The 19,792-nt window shown below is 40.2% G+C and overlaps 1 protein-coding gene across 22 annotated transcripts in view; it reads right to left on the reverse strand.

Moving 5' to 3' along the window:
• The window catches only part of PCDH15 (protocadherin related 15), an 852,429-nt gene that overhangs the window by 445,557 nt on the left and 387,080 nt on the right, over positions 1–19,792 (reverse strand). Inside the window, exon 1 of one of the 22 annotated variants that reach the window (XM_030030432.2) lies at positions 13,858–14,003. The exons of 20 other annotated variants lie outside the window; for them this stretch is intronic. The gene's annotated coding sequence lies outside the window, so the exon portion shown is untranslated. Of the gene's footprint in view, positions 1–6,555; positions 6,943–13,857; positions 14,004–19,792 lie in introns of those variants that run through there. One more of the 22 variants, XM_030030436.1, reaches the window with a different exon arrangement.

Here is a 19,792-nt window from a genome sequence, read left to right on the forward strand (position 1 = left end):
GTACTCAGGGTGGGAGTGCAGCAACTTCTCAAATTTTTACCGTCTGCTGACTTGTAATCAAAGTCCGCTTTCCCAGGACCAGCAGCGTAGCAGGTCTGGCATGCACTTTCACAGCTCAAAACCATGGAAGCACCTTGCAATGACACTAGAAGAGTAGTAAAAACAGTAAATCCCCCTCCCTAAACTTGCCCCTCTGCCAAGCTCTTCTACCAGAAGACAGAAATCCTGTGGCTGGGATTCAGTGAATGTGCACAACCTAAAGACTGTGGCTAGATCAGGAACTGTCGCTGGAGGAACCTAAATTCTTCTGCAACCTAGAAGCATCCTGGCCTCAGTACATTCAGAAGCAAACTGTAACAAACCATTTTTGTCCCAGTGAACCCTCAGAAATTACATCTCCAAATCCTCATGTATGATTTGATCATCACAATCCTGCTCTACTCTCTCCTCACTCATTTGATCTAAAGTTGTGTAAGTGCTTAACAATAATAAGAACATTTATCTGATTTATAACTTAATGTGTGCTGGTATGTTGGGAAGGAAAAGAGTACTACCGAGCAACTGTAATTTTTTGAAAATGCAAAAGGTGTTGTAGCATCTCAAATGTCACATAGAAAGTAGATTCAGCTTACACAGCTTCAAAGCCAAAGCACCAGTGATACTCAGAAGATTGAACAATTTCAGTAGAAAAAGTCATAGCAGAATTTCACTTTACAAAAAGTGTGTGATATAAAAAAACCGCTATAAAATTTCAAGAGACATTCCGTGCTTTAATAGAGCTTATAATTATTTCTGTATATTGTGATACAAAGGTTTTCTTCTTAAAAGCCTAGATTTTAGACTGGATTTTTGCACTGAAACCTTGCAGATATTTCTCCGTCAAATCAACAGTTAATATCTGTCTGTGCGTGAACTTGCTGGCAATTTCTCTGATGGCTACTGCTCAGTGAAAGAGAAGGTCTACTCAGCAAAGTGGAACTTACATTAAAACGAACGGGGCACCAACCAAAACAAGGACTGGAGCAAAGACACACCAACTGCTGCTGAAGCACATACGCTGCATACCTGAAGCCTGGACAGTAGTTACTATATACATATGTACACACATTACATACATGTCTGGGCATACATATATATAGAGAGAGAAAGCACGCACTTAATTAATTACAAGCACAACAGCAGCGTGGACATAAAACCATGCCACCTGGAAGCACTAAAGCAAAGATTTGAACCTTGGAAATATTGTCTTCAATGGACTTCAGATCAGGTTCTAAATTATTGCAAAGGACAAGCTTCAGGTTTGATTGTGTCTGCTAGCTTTCTGGCATCACCTTGTCCTAACTGTAAAACAGTATGATATATATCCGGTTTATGATCACCCTATGTTGGAGAAAAGAAAATCTTAAGTATCTTTTCTACAGATGGAACAGAAAACAGCACTGGCAGCGTTTGAAGGAATGCCTTATGAGGAATGCTTCTGCTCTGTCAGGACAAAGCTAACAACTTCCGCATGCATTGTGGTCTCTAGATGAAATAACCACTCTGATTATTCAGCTTATTGCAACAAAGCGCAGTAGCCACAGTTAATGACAGGGTTGAAACGCTGGTGCTGTTACCATGACTGGCCTAATTTTGGGCAGAGTTCTTCCATTAACTGTGTTTGGTTCTCTTGGGGTGCAAAGAGCTCTGCTAGTAGAAAATAACTGTTTGCGTATTAATGACAGGAACCTGGCTAACAAAACACTGGTGCAACCAGCTAACTTGATCTTATTATTTCTCCAGACATGAGCAGAGAAGATATTCTCCAAAGGATTTTCTATTTGAGACAGAGATATAAAGCCAGAAGAGCACCATATGTTAAACTTCAATATTGGTTTTGATCAAAATCACTCTGGGAAGAGCTGATCCAGTCAAATTGCATTTGACTGCAGTAATGCCATAAACCTTGAAGCAACACGTAGATTGCTGTAGTGTTCTTAAGTGAAGTAAGAACTATACAGAAGCTGTGCTACTATTGGAGAATTTAACTTTCCAGATACAAAGTGCAAAGAGTACTAATAGCAGTGTAATTTGTATAGTCTCATACATGATTGATTCAGTGGATAACCTTTGTATCTATAGGAAGTAAGGTTAATTCATACTCGATTTTGAGAGAGTTCACTCACAGAAAATAAACTGGATTTGAATGGCAATAAGCTGATTAAACAAAATGAAAGAACAAAAGAAAACAGATTTGTAATTAAGGGTTATCAGCATTTGTTTTGAAAAAGGAAATTAAGGGAACTAACTAGAAAAATCAACTGAATTGAGGAGCTCAGCTATCTAAATATGAAGGAGGCCTAGAAATCTTCAAATCCCAAGTATCAAACCTTTAAGTATACCAAGGAAGAGGGAGAGAAAGACTTTGGAGAAGAAAGACTCTCCATTTTATTCTGTATGAATGCACACCTAACAGTTAACTACCTCTAATATTAGAAGGCTTTCAATGAAAACATATAGATTTTTAAAAAGCCTAAAACCAGACACAATGAAGAGGTCACGAAAAGAAAAAATAGTGCAAATTGGTATAATGGAATCTTGGGAAGATCTCAAAGTCCAAATGCAGTACTTTCCTGGTTTTGATAGCTTTATAACAATTGTTGGGTGCTCTAAGTATGAAAGGATCAGGAAAAGAACAACTTGGGTTCCCATGCAGCAAGAAGGGTATTTTGGAAAGGATAATCTAAGTACCAAAGGAAATTTTTTACCTTATTTTCATTAAGGGCATTAATGTTTACTGTAGTATGAGAGGAAGGGGGTGAATGGTGAAGAGAAAAAAAAGCAAGATACACAAGGGTACAAAAGAGGAAATCATCATAAAGTGAAATAAAAACTTAAGGGGCCATTAAACAGTCAAATCCAGAGTTTTGAAATAAACAGCACACAAAACTGAACATCACTAAGACATTTCTTTTAAGTAGGATACTGCATACAATTAAAGAGTATGAAATAAACTATCCATGGTTAAAGAGAAGAATTTTCTAAAAGCCTATTAAAACTTACTTCAGTGGCACAGAGACCAAGTACGCTTCCCTTCAAATTTCCTTCTAAAGACATGAAAGCACTGAAAAATGTGACCAAATTTATTATGGGTTTAACACAAGGTAGCTTGTGACAGACTAACGTAAGAGATTACTTCATCAGGTAACATTCTCCCAATTCTGTAGATCTCATTAATCTGGATTTTAGCAGAGTACTCAGCAGCGTCACATGGGAAACTGTTAGTTAAGCTGCAACTAGCAGGGGAATTTAGAGGCAGGGGAGCAGCTGGTTCAAGGGGAAACAACAGCAGAAGTCCTGAAAACTTAAGTGATTATTAGAGGGTCTTAAAAATCAGTCTTGGAACTGATCTTATTAAACATTTCAACCAATAACTCTGTCACTAGTATTAGGAACAAGTTGATAACACATAATGCAGCAGAGGTACAGATATCGGAAGAGAGGACATAGATTATTACACAGGAATAATCTTCAGATGCTCTGAAGAACTGAAGTAATAGAAACAGGACAAAATTCAATAAGGCACAACTCAAGATCATGTACTCAGGGAGTACAAGAAGTTTCCTGGTACGTTGTGCACTTCTTGGTGAAAACTGCAAAGGAGGAGGACCAGGGAGTTTGAGTTAATTACAACATAATTATAAACCATGAACATGTTCCAAGTGCAAAAAGGCAAATGTGATACTTGGATCCAGAACAGACATATTTCCAACAGGCATGAGAAAGCAGGGGTATCACTGAACAAAACACTGGTAATGTGTAAAAATGAATGCCACATACAATTTTGATCACCACATTAAAAGATGAATGTCAGATGAAAGAGGTACTCAAAAAAGACAGCAAAGACACTGGAAAAAAAAAGACTGTATTTACTCTGGAAATCAGGAGAAGGGTCTGAGTGTCAGGAGCTCCAGATTTCCAAGAGAGCACCATTGACAGAAGAACAAAAAACCCCAGCCATACCCTTGTTTTCAGATGGGGCTCAGCAAGTACGCCAGCCATGGTACGGTATTAAGGCTGCAGTAGCAAGAACCACAGTTGGAGATATAGATGGTCTTTTCCAGTCTGAAGCTCCTAATACACATTTAAAATTATGAACTTAGAGCACATGGTGCCAAAACTGGCTACAAATGTCAGTGTTACCACATCTCAGCCCTGAAAGTTCAATATCAACACCAAACTACAAAAATGCCCTTCACAAGTTCACTCTTCATGAAAATTTGCTTTTTTCTTTTTTTTTTTAAAGATAGTGCTTGTGGATAATGGACATTCATAGACAAAAAGTTATTAACACACACAATTTTAAAAGGAGAAATGAAATTTAAAATTGGACATCTCAAACCAAAGCCTGCACCACACAAGAAATCAATTCTTACCGTATACCTTTAACCCTTACAACAATTTAGCTGTATAGCAAGTAAAGACCAGAATCCGGCATGGCCACTTAATTTTATTTTTAAGCTTAAGAGCTTAAATTTCATCCATACTGTTATTTGAAAGTATTTGTGAGCAAACGTTTCTTCAGCATAAAGACCCATCTACTGTTCACAACAAAAATGTTATAGTCAGAGAATCTCATACACCATTAAATCAGTAAGCTTATACAAAAAAAAAAAAAAAAAAAAAAAAGGAAAAAAGTAAAAGAAAAAAGAAAGTGTTGGATTAAAAAAAAAAAAAAAAGCCTTTAACAACCCTCCCCTCCTTTCCAAAAAACATTAAAAACTTTGCACCACAATTTTACAGGCGACTGCCTTTCTGGCAAAGCTATTACACCTGAGCAAATATGACACAAGGTGACAATACAATTATTCCAACCAGTGATTTAGCACAAGTAGAAAACCATAAAGAAGATATCGAGCCCCAAACTTCTTTACAGTCTGCATATTCACTCTCCAAGGGTAAGGGTAAGGTGTGAAAAACAGCGACTGGGGCTAACTTCCTTGCTTCAGCAGCTCAGTATGACAGCTGAGAGAGGAGCACTTCATCGTTAAGCGCAGCAGTCCTCTCATTAAATTGCACTCTTATTTCATAGGGTTGTAACTGCAAAGCCATGTGGATTATGTTCCTGAAACCAGAGTACTAACACCGATAGATAAAATGCATCAAATAACCCCTGGCTAACCATTCTTCAGCCTCCCCTGGAAAGGAAAACCCAAAGCAATAGTTACATTCAGATAAGAGTAACTGAGAATTCCCACACGAAGTCTCAAAGTCTCTAAAGCAAGACTCAGTCCTGTAAAAGTCCACAATACATTAATATTAATATCATTAATTATTTACTGTATCTCCTATACTATTAGCTTACCAGCTCCACCAATCAGCTGACTTTATAAGAAGTAATGAAATGTGGACCTAGAGTTAACCTGACACGGGAACCTGTTATCCTCTTGTAACAATATAGCACTTCAAATACAGGCTTCCTTCTTGTGTATAAATATACACACGCACACACACACAACCATTCTGTCTTCAAATGATATGTAAAGTATAATAAACTTGTTTATAGCTCTCCATATTTACCACTAAAATTCACTAATTTGCTTTACCTAAAGCAGTGTCTTTACATTGATAGTAGCATTGCAGTGAACACTGGGCAAGGAACATGCAGTAATCCAAGAACAGTAATTACTAAAATAATACCAAGCAGCCAAAGTAACATGCAAGGCATCAACAAAAAAAAAAAAAAAGCTACGCAGTAAGAAGAGTTACATATGAAGGATATTCAAGGTATGACCAAAAAAAAGTTGACTTTTTTTAAAATTAACTATGGTATGAGAAAAAGGGGATGAAGGAGAGAGAGGCTAGCAGAAAGTACTAACAGAACAGTTACTACTGCACCGACTTTAGAGGCATATCAACAAATTAGCCATGTACAAGCCCATAAATTTACTAAGCCTCAACTCTAAAAACTGCAAAAATTAGCCAAAATGATGCTTGGTATGTTAGCCTGTTAGGAGCGCTTCTAGGCAAATAAATTCCTCTGAGGAAGAGGAGAACAGTTGTGGAAGCTACTCTTTGCAACAAACAACTTCCAGTACAAATAATGAAAAGCAAGTGTTAAGATCTTTTCTGTTTCACTGCAGGGAAACCTCCCTGATATGAAAGACACAGACTTCAGTTTCACAAAGGACATTCTGTCTGAATAATAATAAAAAAACCTTATTATTTTTAGTGGCTTCCCCCACTCTAAATCTAATGGAACGAGGGGTTCACGGTGACAGATTTTTCCAAACAGATGAATAAACTATCGGTTCTGGGGGCAATTTTACCGTCACTTAATTCCAAGGGAAAGAACAAACCAGGAAGAAAACCCAGCTTGACTTAGTAGTTCAAAGTTTGCGGCCCTGGGTTATGCAGCAAGTTCCCCCCACCCCAGTCCATACACAGAGTAACAACTGCTCACCACTCTCTACTTCCAAAATCCACCCGATAAACCACGGAGCAATAGCGATTCCTACGCAACGCACGCATCTGCCATAGAAATAAGCACAGGAATAGCAACGGCGAGAAAAATACCTTCGCGTATCAGCCCGAGACGCCCCCGAGCATCCTCCGCCTTCCGCTCTGCATCCCAACCGCTGGAGCTGCCGGAGGCGGCCGGGCCGGGCCCGGCCGGGTCGGGCCGTGCCTGCCCTCCGCCCGCAGCCCGGCACACCGGCTGCCCGCCGCCGGAGCGGAGCGAGGGAGCGGAGGGAGGGAGGGAGGGAAGGAGAGAGGGAGGGAAGGAGGGACTGCCCGCCCGGGCTCCGCCGAGCGCCTCCAGCCGGTTCGCGGCGGGTGCGGGACCCCCCCAGGCGGAGCCGGTTCCCAGGGACGATCAGTGCGAGGTGCTTTCCTGCTCCGTGTCCCATCAGCCTTCCCAGCTGCTTTGTAGCGGCTCTTCCTGCCTTCTCAGTGGCGAGGAACGCGGCAGCTTACGCTTCTTTATGAGATCATTTGACAGGACAGGAGTAATCTCCTTAAAGCCCTTCTCAACGCAGCAATGCCGCTAGTTAAGTCTACGTTACCCGAAATAAAGGTGCCCGATGCGACTGGCTAAAACATAAGGCAGGACCATGTTTTGAAAAATATTTCAGTCCCTTATTTATCTTCGTTAAATTTAAACGGCGTTCACTGAAACTCCCATTTGCAAAAAAGGCAGCACAGACTCACAGCGCAACTCATGTGAGACAGCACAGGCATCTAATCAAGTTTATTAAAAGTTGAATGATTAATAAGAACAGGTAGGATTTCACACTGAGCATCGACCCTCTCCAGAGCCTACATCTGTGAGGAGTCAAGTGAGCCTGTCTGAATTTGGGCTTAGCCTTAAACAGTAACATCCATGGCTGCAAACTCCAGCATGAGTGAGAGAAGTGTAATTACAGAACTTGCTGTGAAATGGAGAAAATGCTACGACACTGTTTCAGACCTTCTCGGCAAGGGATGGGCACCAGTTAAATGGGCCTAGTCTGGAAATAAAAGCTGGTGGTTATCTTCTAAAGGGCTTTCGTGGCCAAAGCAAAATAACTTAAGAGGTTCTGGGCCCATTTCCTACTGTATTGTTGTCCCTATTACAAAAAAGTGCCATTTTTTCAAAATAAGACTCTTTTTTTTGTCAGGGTACAGGGTGAGACTAAATAGGAACTCACAACAAAAGATTTACATGGTGAAGCAACCCCTACAAAATAATACCATAGCACATCAGTTACTTGAAAACCTGTGGCTGGGACTAAAATTGTTCATCAGCTCTTTTAAAAAAATATACAGAATTATTGCTAAACTGTCTAACACTAGTGGTTCTCATACACAAGCCCTACTTACCAATAAGACTTCAAATCTTAATTTCTTTCAAAGGGAACTCATGAAACTATAATTGAGACTAATCAGAATGAGCATTTTCTTTGTCCTACGAGACCAAGAATATTATTGATTCCTGAACACTGAAAATGTAAATAAAAAAACCTCCCAAATTTAAAAAAAAAAAAGACATATATAGTAAAACCCAGGGTAATTACTTTTTCCCAGTGTAGGTGTGTGCATTTAGTTTGTTCTACTATCTATTAATAAGCTTTATCTTTCCTGTGAAAGACACCTGTCCGTAGCATAAGCCACAAACATATACTTCCATAACAGTACTCAGTGCTCACATCTTCTCAAAACGCCAAGTCCAGCTCCCATTAAATCAACAGTTCAGGATCCTTGAGCCAGAATTTTGCTTTCCCCAACAACAAAATAATTCCTACAGGCAGAAAGGACTATCCAAGAGAAAATGCTGCAGAATCAGGGAAAACACTTCTTGCTTCAGCGCAGACATGTATATTAAATATTTTATATGCTACAAGAATGTTATTGTTGTTAGTTTCAAATTTTGTCAGAACATTATCAAAAGGAACTAATTCACCTTATGGTCTACAATACTTGAGTGCTTCACATAAGGAAGTTATTTTGGAAGCGTGAAAATCTGACAAAAATAACAATCATTGACTTGAAAGGTGCTCATTAATTTCTTTACCTTCTGTGAGAATCCTGTATCTCACCAATGAGTATGTCCAAAACATATCCAGGGTCATCATTTCGCAGAGGATTTTCCCTGCAATCAATTGATGAACATGCTGAAGTCTTCTTGAAATGTATTTACACAGTTATAGTGCAGCACGGAGAAGATAAAAACACAATATTGCCAGACTCAGAGGTGTATTTTTCTGCACTCAGGGATAAGGTGTCTGGGAAATAAATTCTGCTTTAGTAAAAAGCAGGCACCAAGGTCCCATCAGAGCCTTGTTTGTTCTCCACTGACCTTATCCCCACCTACCATTTCCAGGAGGGTGTACCTGTCCTAGGAATGCAAGTTCAACCCACCACTGTCCAAGACAGACAGATCTTTTCACTCACGGCAAAGCTGTTGCGTGGCTCTGATTCTGCTCGCAGTTATATGTGGATACAACTGGTTCTTCAGTTTAGCCTTTTAAAACACACACTTGTATAAAGTTACTTCCCATCTTCCAGCTATTTTAAACACCTTATATGGCATGAAGATCATTAGAAATTATGGAGCTTGTCCTCCCTATTTCTGGGCGTACGAAGGAGAAGAAGGTGATTGGAATCAGTCAGCCTGGATTTACCAAAGCTAAATCATTCCTAACCAACCTGACTGTGATAAAATGACAGAAATAATTAAATGATAGAAAGCGGGTGAGGGGACAGCAGCTGTCGTTTCCCTTGACTTACTTTCTCAAGACTTTCAGCACTGCCTTCCACAATGTTTTTGTATCCAAGTGAGGATGGCACAGTCTAAATGGGTGAACAATTTAAAAATGGGTGAACTAAAAAAGTAGTTGAATGATGGGGCTCGGATTTGTCAGGAGGAGAGACAACAGGCAGAAGCTGAAACAATAATATAAGGAATAGCTTTCCCCCAAAAGCAAAGGCAAGCGGTGCAGCAGGTTGCCAGTGAGGCTGTGCAGTCTCCGTCCTCGGAGGTTTTCAGGACCTGACTGGACAAAGCCCTGAAGAGCCTGGTCTAACCCCAGAGCAGGAGGGTAGACCACAGATCTCCCAAGGTCCCTTCCAACGTAAATTTTCTGTCATTCCTAGTCTTGCCTCTAAGTAAATTACATACTCACCTAAGCAGGCAGCAATTTCTTTCATTATTGAGTAGTTGCTAAATGTAGTTGAGAAATAGTAGCTACTACTTAGGAAACAAATGTCAGATGAAGCCTTAAAGTCACGAACATACGTATTTCCAGTTGAAAGCAAGACCATAACTGTACAAAACCGGTAAAAATACTCATGATTTTAAGATTTTGTGTAGTTCAGTTGCAGTAAATGAAACTACTTGCAGCTTTCCACTGTATAGATGTCTGTATGTTTTGCAATGTAAGGAGCAATGTAAGCAGCATGAGGAGGCTGTTGGAATTACACTAGACAAAATACAGAATCATTTTACCTACGACCTGATGCAACATTTTTACTATCTTCCCAAAAGGCAGAGAGTTTCCTGCTATAGAAGGCACAAAATGCAGATGGCAACTCAGTAACTGTGATCAAACTGATTTCAGGGAGGGAGGAGAATTAAAAACTGCTCCTGGCTTCGTTCTTGTATTTTCAATTTGGTTGGTTTCAACCTAGAGTAAAAGATTTGGCTGTGCTATAATTCCCTGAAAAAAAGAGTTTATTTTAAAGTGCTGACCACCTCTTAACTACAGTAATACTAGTAGGCCCGTTACAATGTGCCACCAGGCATTCCAAAAAGACCATCCTTCTCCCACATGAAGAGATTTGAAATACTAGGTGGTAAAAAAACTAAACACAATTTGCACAGAGACATATCGCAGACACCTTAACTGATTCTGCTCATGCCTTTTTCAGTATTTTTGTCACCAAGAGGAAAGGTGTAAAGAAACACGATCACAGCTGACAGTGGAATGAATTGGGAAGGCTGGAACGTGCTTTGCAGAGACCTGCAATCTGCCCATCTGTTCACAGGGAGGGATTACATCAAATCCCATTGAGCTTTCATATTCACAAATCCAGGAGGAGCAGTAATTGGTTTACTGAAGTTTGTTAGATTCATAATTTTATCACAAATTCCTCTCAAGGCAAGTTCATTCACAGTATTAATTTTTCTCCCTTTTCAACGGCTCATTTGTTCTGTAGCACTATAAATATTATGTGAATGAAAATCACAGGAAATGGCTATTCTGTGCTCCAGTGCTTTATTAAAAGATATCTGTTTCCAAAAAAAAAATCATAAAGCTAATTATATCTGCGTTTACACAGCTCCTTTCAGAAAGATTATCTAAGACTCTTTATAGAGCATCAAATTACAAACCCACAGTACTGACTATATGCAAACAATCAGATATATTCCATATGCAGCTGTGAAGACTGCCATAAACATTTATATTCATGCCGGTTCATCTGTGCTAGGATTAACGGAGTGAGAAAAGCTGGCCAAGGACACCTATTTAAAGAACCAGGAGGTTTAAGTAGATGGAACCAGCACAGTAACTTCTCATCTAAAGTACAGCACAGCTAATGACTATGTAACCTGTAACTCTTACTGCAGAAGGCAACATTTTGGGCACAATCCCACCTTGTCCTGCCAAGTAAATTGTGCTTGATGTGTCAGGAGCCCTTTTGGTGCAGGTTCTCAGAATACCTGCACGAAACTATCAGGAAAAGGACTCTGCGAAAACACATGGGGTCTTTGCACAGACCAGGATTCAGCCAACATACACGTGCTCACAGCCTGGTATGGATGAGACCCTGTTTCTTAACGGCTGCGAGGCTCACTGAGGCAGAGCAGAAGAAAGAGCCCCCAGTGCAACACCGCAGAACGTGGCCAGGCTGGCAGTCCTGAAGCGAAATAAGATTTCAGGGTAATATGTGGAATTTTTAATGCCTAAATCAAAACTGCAGACTTGAAATGCTCCTCTTTCACATAGTAACTGTGCTGCTGGAAGACCACAGGTGGTACTGCATTTTGACCTTCACATTTCCCAGCTGTCTCAAGCTCCATCTCCCTGCAGACTCAGAACTGTCTTAGTCCCACCAAGGCTGAGAGGCGCAACATTTTCCACCTTAAGCCAAGTGAAATCCAGGGCCTAAGGGCCCAGATGTACAGGCTTCCTTACACATCACCTCCCATGACCTCACTCCCACATCGCACACCCTTCACAAAATTACTACTACAGGTTTCTATAAAAACTCAGGCAGAGAAGAGATGGAGATGCCTATCATCCTCCACACAGGACATGAAATGAAACTCAAGCCCTTCAAGACCAGAAGAAAACAAGAAGATACCACTTCAGTTTTGCAGGAAAATGCTCTAAGCACCAGGATAGTAACAATTCTGGCAGAGACACTCCTCACCTCTGCTGCTGAATCCCTGCCAGCAAAGCAGGTTTTACTGGGCTGCAAAACCAGATTAGCAGATAACTCCTCCGTAGCCTGGTGATCAGGCTGTTTAATGTAAAATGCAGAGAAAGTCCCGGGACAGAATCCCCTTCTGCTGGCATGTTTTAAACAGAAAATGTAAGCTCTGCTTAACCCTTGGAAGAAAGAGGATAAACAATCTATCCCCATAGCAGCAACCCAGTGGGTGGGCACAAAGCTCTCCTTTCATCAGCCCTGACGGAGAGGATGCCGCCCCAGTATGCTCCTCCTATCCAGGGTCACTGTGTTGTGGCATCTGGTGTCATGTTTACAGTGGGGAGCATAGCAGAGCAAAGAAACTCCAGAGCTGAGCAGGCGCCCAGGGCAGCGTGGCAGGGTGCTAACTGCAGCTGCCTGGGTGCAAGGTTTATAAAATCAGGCATGGTGCCACCCTAGTGCAGCTACGCATTCTTAGAGCCAGCACGTCCTAGCAAGCCTCACTATCTCACGAAGGATTCGGGTTAGGATCCTGGGACCCCAGAAGATGCAGATGGGTTGTTAAAATTCACTTAATATTTGAAAGGAGCAGAGGAATGTAGCAAATACAGCAAATATGTATCTATACACATATATGTATATAAATACCAATATAAAAAATGTGCACAGAGATATATACACAAACACACATGTACTAAAAAGTGCCTAGTAAATGTGTACATTTTACTTGGTGGTATAAGAGTTTAGCAGCTCTCGAAGCTTGGAAGCACACCTTTTGATCATTTTAAGCCTACCCAAGTTTGGAACACCAAGCGATCCAAGCACTTCAAACACGTGACAGTGCCAAAATACTGAAGTCGCAGTCAAACAATAAATAGGAATCATAATTCTCTCTCTTCTTTCTCTCTCTGAATGTAATAGCTGAGAGAGGTGTGTCTGAAGAGCTCTCCTTGGTAACACAGTAGTGACAACGCACTGTAACATCCAAATGCCGTGGTCTTGTCCTGGGAACATCTCTGCAGTTCAGATGCCTATGCCCTTCAGTTACTGTCAACAAGCAGGCAAAAAAATATCAGCTTTGAAAACAGTTTTTTGCCATGAACAACTGTTCACCAAAGCATGAAACCAACAGCTTCACAACCACACAACGATGGCCTGGCTTCCACTCACTACCACAGCAATGAGGATGTAAGCAGCTGAGCTACAGATAAAGACCATTTTATTCCTGTTCCACTTGAACCCAATTTGTTGGGTGTTGAATTCTGCTTCCTTCTCACTAGGTGAGCTGACAGTAGGCAGCAGGGCAAACAAACAAAGAACATTTAAATGATTTGCTCATCCTTCAGCAATAAAAGGACAGAGAAATGCATCACACAAAATGAAATGCCCTTTGTAGGAAAGGGGTATTTTATATCCAAATATTAGTTCTTATGAGAGATCTGACATGTCCACAACTAGCAATTTTTGAAAAGCTGTAATCCTGTCTGGGAGATTTCCCTAATTGCTCCAGCAATAAACCAAAAACTGCAGTAGGACTTTCTGGCATATTTGTTTCTCTCTCTGGTACCTTCTCCCACACTCTGCTCACTGTTTCCAACTGTCACACTCAATGCATTTAATTGATTATCTGCTTTTCACTACCTGAAAAGCTTTTCTTCAAATAGTTATTCTTTAATGGTTTATCACTCATAACTAAATTTTTTGAAAGGTAAAAGGCTCTCTTTGGAGACACTGCTTTAAAGCCCTGCTTGAACATCAGAAAGCACTACAACATAGCATATTGTACATACAGTATTATACAGTACAATATACAGTGAATTTAGTTTTAGTGAACTACTACACAATAGTTTATATTATTCTTGTTTTCACAGTTCACCACACAGCCCTGATAAGTAGTTACTACATACTGAAGATTTACAAAAAAAACCAAAACCAAAACCAAACCACTTTTTGCTATCCAACCTGCATTGATTTTCCCGCAGGACACAATGGCAACCTCCGTTCCGGCATTGACACTTCTGGTTGGATCCTCGTATGAATTCCACTTCAAACGAGAACTGCTTTACTCCCGTAGTTCTACATACCATATACCTGCAAGTTAACTGAGGACTGTATATCAACTGCATGCTAGTTCCTTGTCAGTCAGGCTAATTCCCACAGATTAGAGAAGGAAATCCTTAGAGTCCCCCAGGTCCTAAACCCTACCGTTAGTGTACTGCATTTCATCTCTTCCTAAATCATCTTTTTAGGGAAAAAAAAAAAAAAAAAAAAAAAAGAATTGACCATTCATTATTACTATCTGCACCAAAAGTATCAGAGGAGATGAACCAAGACCACCAATCTCTGACTGTGAATGAGTTCCCAGAACACCCACTATCAACACCATGCACGTTTACTCTGATTCACTCGATGATCATGCGGTTACTTGTTGTCAATAACAACAGTATGTTGTCAATAACAGCAACTACAAATCCCTCCCCTCTGCTTTTCTGGTGTCCTTATGCAACTGCTCTCCAAGGAACACTGACCACTGTTACTCGGAATAGGGGGTTTTGAAACTACATGAAAAATGGTCAGAGACAGAAAATCTAGATCATTCTCTTGTTCTTCACCACAAAATGAAGATTTTCCCTGAATTCAGAGGAGTATTTGCCCTCCTGATTCCTTGATGCCTCTAGATGAAGGCTTGTTCCCAAAGTCCGTGGGCATCACTTGGCAGGGGTATGCATTCTCTTACTTGAACAGAAGCCTGAGCTCTCCCTTTTATACTTTGTCCACACCTTTTCTCCACTTCTTCACCTACTTCAGTTCTTCCCCTTCTCCCAGTCTGTTTCTCCCTCAGAAGACAGAGAAGACTTAAATTATCACAGAGCTTCCAAGAAAAAGATGATGCCAAAGAAGTGCTCCTTTGCCCACCTCAAATACAGACACACCCGAATGGCAAACAGCCCATCAAACACACCCGCCAGAGAACTGGCAGGAGCAAAGAGTTACCCACTTCACTCCAAACCCTCTTTTTCTCAGTTCTGGTTAAAGGGTGAGTTTCAATGCACCTTTATCAGCCTTTCAAAAAAGCACCAACTGGCATGACTGAGGCTGCTTTTTTGGTTCCACCTTTGGATCATAGTGTTTTGATTTACTTTTTCTTCTTGAGTAAGTGTGAATATTTAAGATGAGAGTCTTAAAATATAACCAGGAGTTCACAGTTCTGCAAATTCCAAGTCTCTACTAGTATTAGACCCTTGAGGATTAAAGGAGACTTTGCCATCAGTTCAACACAACAGCAGCATTGCCATTTTTTATGACACTGGGGCACATACAGTAAGTGAGCAGGGAGCAAATAATTGCCTTTCTAGTGCCAATGAGCTTATTGTGCACGTGGCTGGAGCAGATTGACTTGAGCTAAGAGGAGCAGAAAGGATGCAGGCATTCTGGCTTCTCCACAGCGCCCACAGCAAACCACAGAGCACTGAATTTCCAGGTTTTCTGAAGTTGGCAGTATTTGCTTCTTAAAATGGTCTGCATAGCTAGTATTTATTTCCTGTTGAAAATTCTTGATTGTTTGGATATGTATCACGCAGTAGAAAAAACATACGTGTATATAAAATATTTTTCTTCACATTTCTTATCCAGTTGAGGAAGGAAGATTGTAACCACTCAATGCCTTCAACTTCACCTCTTAGAATCATTTCTATGTTAATGTGTTATTATGTGATAGACTTTGAGCAAGGGTCAAGTAGCTCTTAAAAGTAGGAACATTGTGCCATATTGTGAAAGTTAATGGAAACATATTTAAAGTATATTGAAAAGAACAAAGTTGGATTAAGAATACCTTTAAGTATTCCCCAAATTCATTTTTATGTTGATTCAGGTCTTACAGGAAAAAAGATAAAATATTTCAGATGGACCTGAGGGGGGTTTTTTAAGTATTATACAGAAAAGACCAATATGATTAACATTCTAGTTTAAAATCTTTTGCAGATAACCCCCTTATCCCTTTTGCATCTTCATGTGTTGCTCTCCACCCCATTCCTAATTTTTATGCTTAAGTATTCAAGAGCTGGATGAAACACCTCCAGAGAAAACACAGCAGTAAGCACCATTGGTGTTTGAATCAAATGACTGTTAGGAACAACCACTTCCACAGTTAAGAAAAATTTGTCTCCAGGTATATGCTAGGCCTAGCAAAGGAATAAGAGGAAGGCAGGTTGTCCTTATGCTTTCGTGATTTTCTGACTGAAACCTCAGTATCTGCAACTGTTACATAGGTTGTGCTAACAGAGAATAACTGTTTAGAAACATCCTTGTTAGGCCCTCTTAGATGAGGTGACAAAAGGAAGGAAGAAACCTGCGCCAATGCTCTACCAGCAGTGCTAGTTTTCATCATCCATTTGCCCTTATTTTTGCTTTCTCTCATGTCACCATATGTATGAAGCCACTTCTACAAATTTACTTGCAGAACGACTACGCTGTCCTCTTTCAAACCTCTCCTTCACTCTCCTGCTATAATTGCCAAATACAAGTGGATAAATAGAGAACACAGTTTTGTAATATAATTTTTTTACTCATATTTCTGTTTTATCAGGAAAATATAATTCAAAACATGGTCCAGATCTTGACAATGCCTTTTCTCTCTCCCTTCTAAATGCTAATTATGCTCATATAATTTGTCTTGATCAAAATAGCTCCCTTGCTTTAAGCTTAATCCTTTCTTATCCCTATTGTCTCCTTTCTTTCCAGCTCTCCTGGTACTTTCTCTTCTTGTTAACTCTTCTTTCTCCATTCTCTGTATATCTGCACCAACTCTTCAACTAGTTCCACGTCTCAGTGATGCATCTCTGTTCCTCCTTCCTTGCCATTCCCCAACTTTCCAGTTCCTGACTTTATTACCTCTGTGCCTAGCCCCGCCAGTTGCCACCCCTCGCTCTTTTCCTCCTCCTCCTGTCTCTGGAGCACCTCTTCTCTCTTGGAACCTCTTCCTTCTCTGCTGTGCTATTTCCTTCTCACTCACTTGGATGATCTGCTTCTCTTTCTCCTCCCATCCTCCTCTCTTTGTCATCCTCTTGGCTGTCAGTATCTCCTTTCTCGTGCATTCTTTCCTTCATTAACTCTTTTGAGGGGGTCTTGGAGGACTTTTCAGCTCTCAGGTCTCAGCGGTCACATCCTGAATTCAGTGGAATCCACTTCTACTCTGCTGTCATTTCTCTCCTTATCTCTCCACCAGTACTCTACTTCCCAAACACTATCATGCAATCATCACCTTTTTCAAAACTTACAGAATTTCCAAGTTTGTCTGTCAGCTTTTCTACATCCATGTTTTTCCACAGACAAATACACACTATCCTTCAGAGCATGCTGCTCACATATATTTCATTCCTGGTGCACTTCCAGCTCTTGTGATTCATATCCACTGTGGGCGGAAGTATCTATGGAGACTAAACTCCTATCATGACAAGCATGATGGCCAGCACCTGGAAGCAGGCTCATATCTGACTGAAGGAGGTCAGGGATCCCACATCCCTTTTTTCAGCACAGATTCCAGGTGTTTTGACACTTTGGGGAAACAGAGAGCTCATCCTGAAAAGCTGTGACTGCTTGATAGGTGACTCAGATTTACTCCTAGAATCAACATCACACTTCATTCCCTTCTGCTGCCTCAGACTGGATCAGATGGGAACTCAATATGAAGGAAGTAATGCCCACAGTCTAGCTTGGTGAAAATGTTCCGTCTGAAAATGGACTTCACGGCAATGCTCTAGGAGCACATGAAGTCATTACTAGGCATCTGCTTTGCAGCTCTCAGACATGGAAACAGTTCAGTAAGAAACCAGAGGGACTGCGGAGCTCTGACTAACCTCTGCCCTGTCCTCAGTGTTCACCACTAGCTACCTGCTAACAGCAGCAGAATACTTGAGAAGACCATTTTCAACCATGTGTTGAAAAACATCTGGAAAAAAAAAAAAGAAGAAAAATAAAAAATAGTAACAACCCAGCTGTGAACGATCCTAGGAATATTGCTTACTACTTGGTGGTGTTCGGGCGTTTCACTGCCCGAGATCTGATCTCGTTACTTAAGCAACACAAAAAAAGATGCACTTGGTGTTGGTTGCCAGGTTCAAGTGTGCAGCTGATTCGGGATGCCTCCTGTCCCACTTCCTTTCTCTCCAAATAAAAAAATTAACGGGGACAGTAAGGAATAACCCATGAGCAGGCCATGTTCTGAGCACAAGGTGAATCAAGGCTGAAAACAGTGCTCTTGCAGAAATCAGGAATTGTATTTCCTAAGGGATATGTACAGGGAGACAAGGGTGCTGGGTCCCCAGCACCTCCCGCTCAACCAGCCTGAGCATATGCCCCAGGTAAATCTAATAATCATCTTGGAATGGAGTTAGCCCAGGGCACAATGATAATCATTCTAATGCCCTCAATATGCAGTTCAAAACAGAGGAATTTATCTAAATAATGTACTTGCTAGACTTGGTTGTATCTATAATGGCCATGACATTAGCAGGTCAACATCAAACACAGAATAGTAAAGCCAGCTCAGGTACAAAAGAATATAGATGAACCTGAAAATTTCTCTGCTGCTCTGCTCATCTATTACACGTTGTGTCTGATAGCAGATTAAGAATAATGACAAATCATATTCAATAAACTCAAAATGTGAAACACTGGAACTATTCTGCATTCTTGCTGATAATTATAACTGATCTCAAATATCAGATTGTTACCAATCTTCATATAATGAGACAGCAGCTCATTAATGAAGAAAAATTGAGATTTTGTTTGCATTGTACTGAATTATAATTACCCGGAAATAAATATTCTATTGTTATACATTCAGAAGCAAACATAATTGTGATGCAAAGTTGACACCCTAAACCCCATTTCTTACCTCACACCCTTTTAGCTAAAATGTCACATCTACCTTTTTGAATCAGAGGTACATTTAATTGTCAAATAGAAGCATTAGCATCCAAGTGAGTTTCATCATCTGAGATCATTCTGTGATCCGTACCTAATTATTATTTTCAAGAGAACACTTCATTTTATGATTTACACAAGTTGGATATCCAACATTTACATTCAGTGCAACTAAACTTTATTAATTTTAAATCAGAATAATATTAGGAAGTGAAGATCCTGCTGAGTTTAACTTGATACAAATAGGATATAATGCTTATATAAAGGAAGTATGAACATAGATCCATTCATGATAGAAGCCCTCATTTCTAAATATCCACACGCTTTTTGTAAGGGAGAGGGAAGAAATATTTTCATTTCTTTAAAATCAACAAAAAACTCCCACTATATGAAGTGATATACAAGCCTTTTCTTTGCAAAGCAACATGTTAGAGTTCAGCTGGTTTTGCCTAGGGACATTTATTTATACTGGGGAAATAAACTATTTTGGTAATTCAGAAAAAAGAATGTAACAACCTCTCCACCCAAATTCACTTTTAGGTTAAGATGAGTAATGAAAAATTTCAATCAGGAAGTGGATTTTCAGGATGATAAGCACTGTAATAGTATACTTCAACAAAGATCTACATGTAATTTTGACTATAGCAGAACTTACATTGTGTCATGTGTTATTTTAAGCTGTTAAACTTGATTATGACAATCTGATTTTTTTTTCTATGAAGTGCCACATTCCCATTCTAGAATATGACATGACAAAGGCAGGTTTTTCCTCCTGTCCCCTTCCCCCTGGGAATCACCTTTGTCATAGTGGCACCCATGAGCACACTTTAAACAGAGAGCTTCTTTCTTACACACCCGGGTAAGTACCTCTGCGACAGTTGCTGTCATTACAGGTAGCTAACTTTTATTCAGCGTAAAAAAAGGAAAGAAGCCTTTTCTTTCCCTTGCAAGAGCAATCAACCTTGCCCAGTGA

Source organism: Aquila chrysaetos, chromosome 11 (genome assembly GCF_900496995.4).
Source record: "Aquila chrysaetos chrysaetos chromosome 11, bAquChr1.4, whole genome shotgun sequence".
In the NCBI taxonomy this organism is placed as follows: Eukaryota; Metazoa; Chordata; class Aves; order Accipitriformes; family Accipitridae; genus Aquila; species Aquila chrysaetos.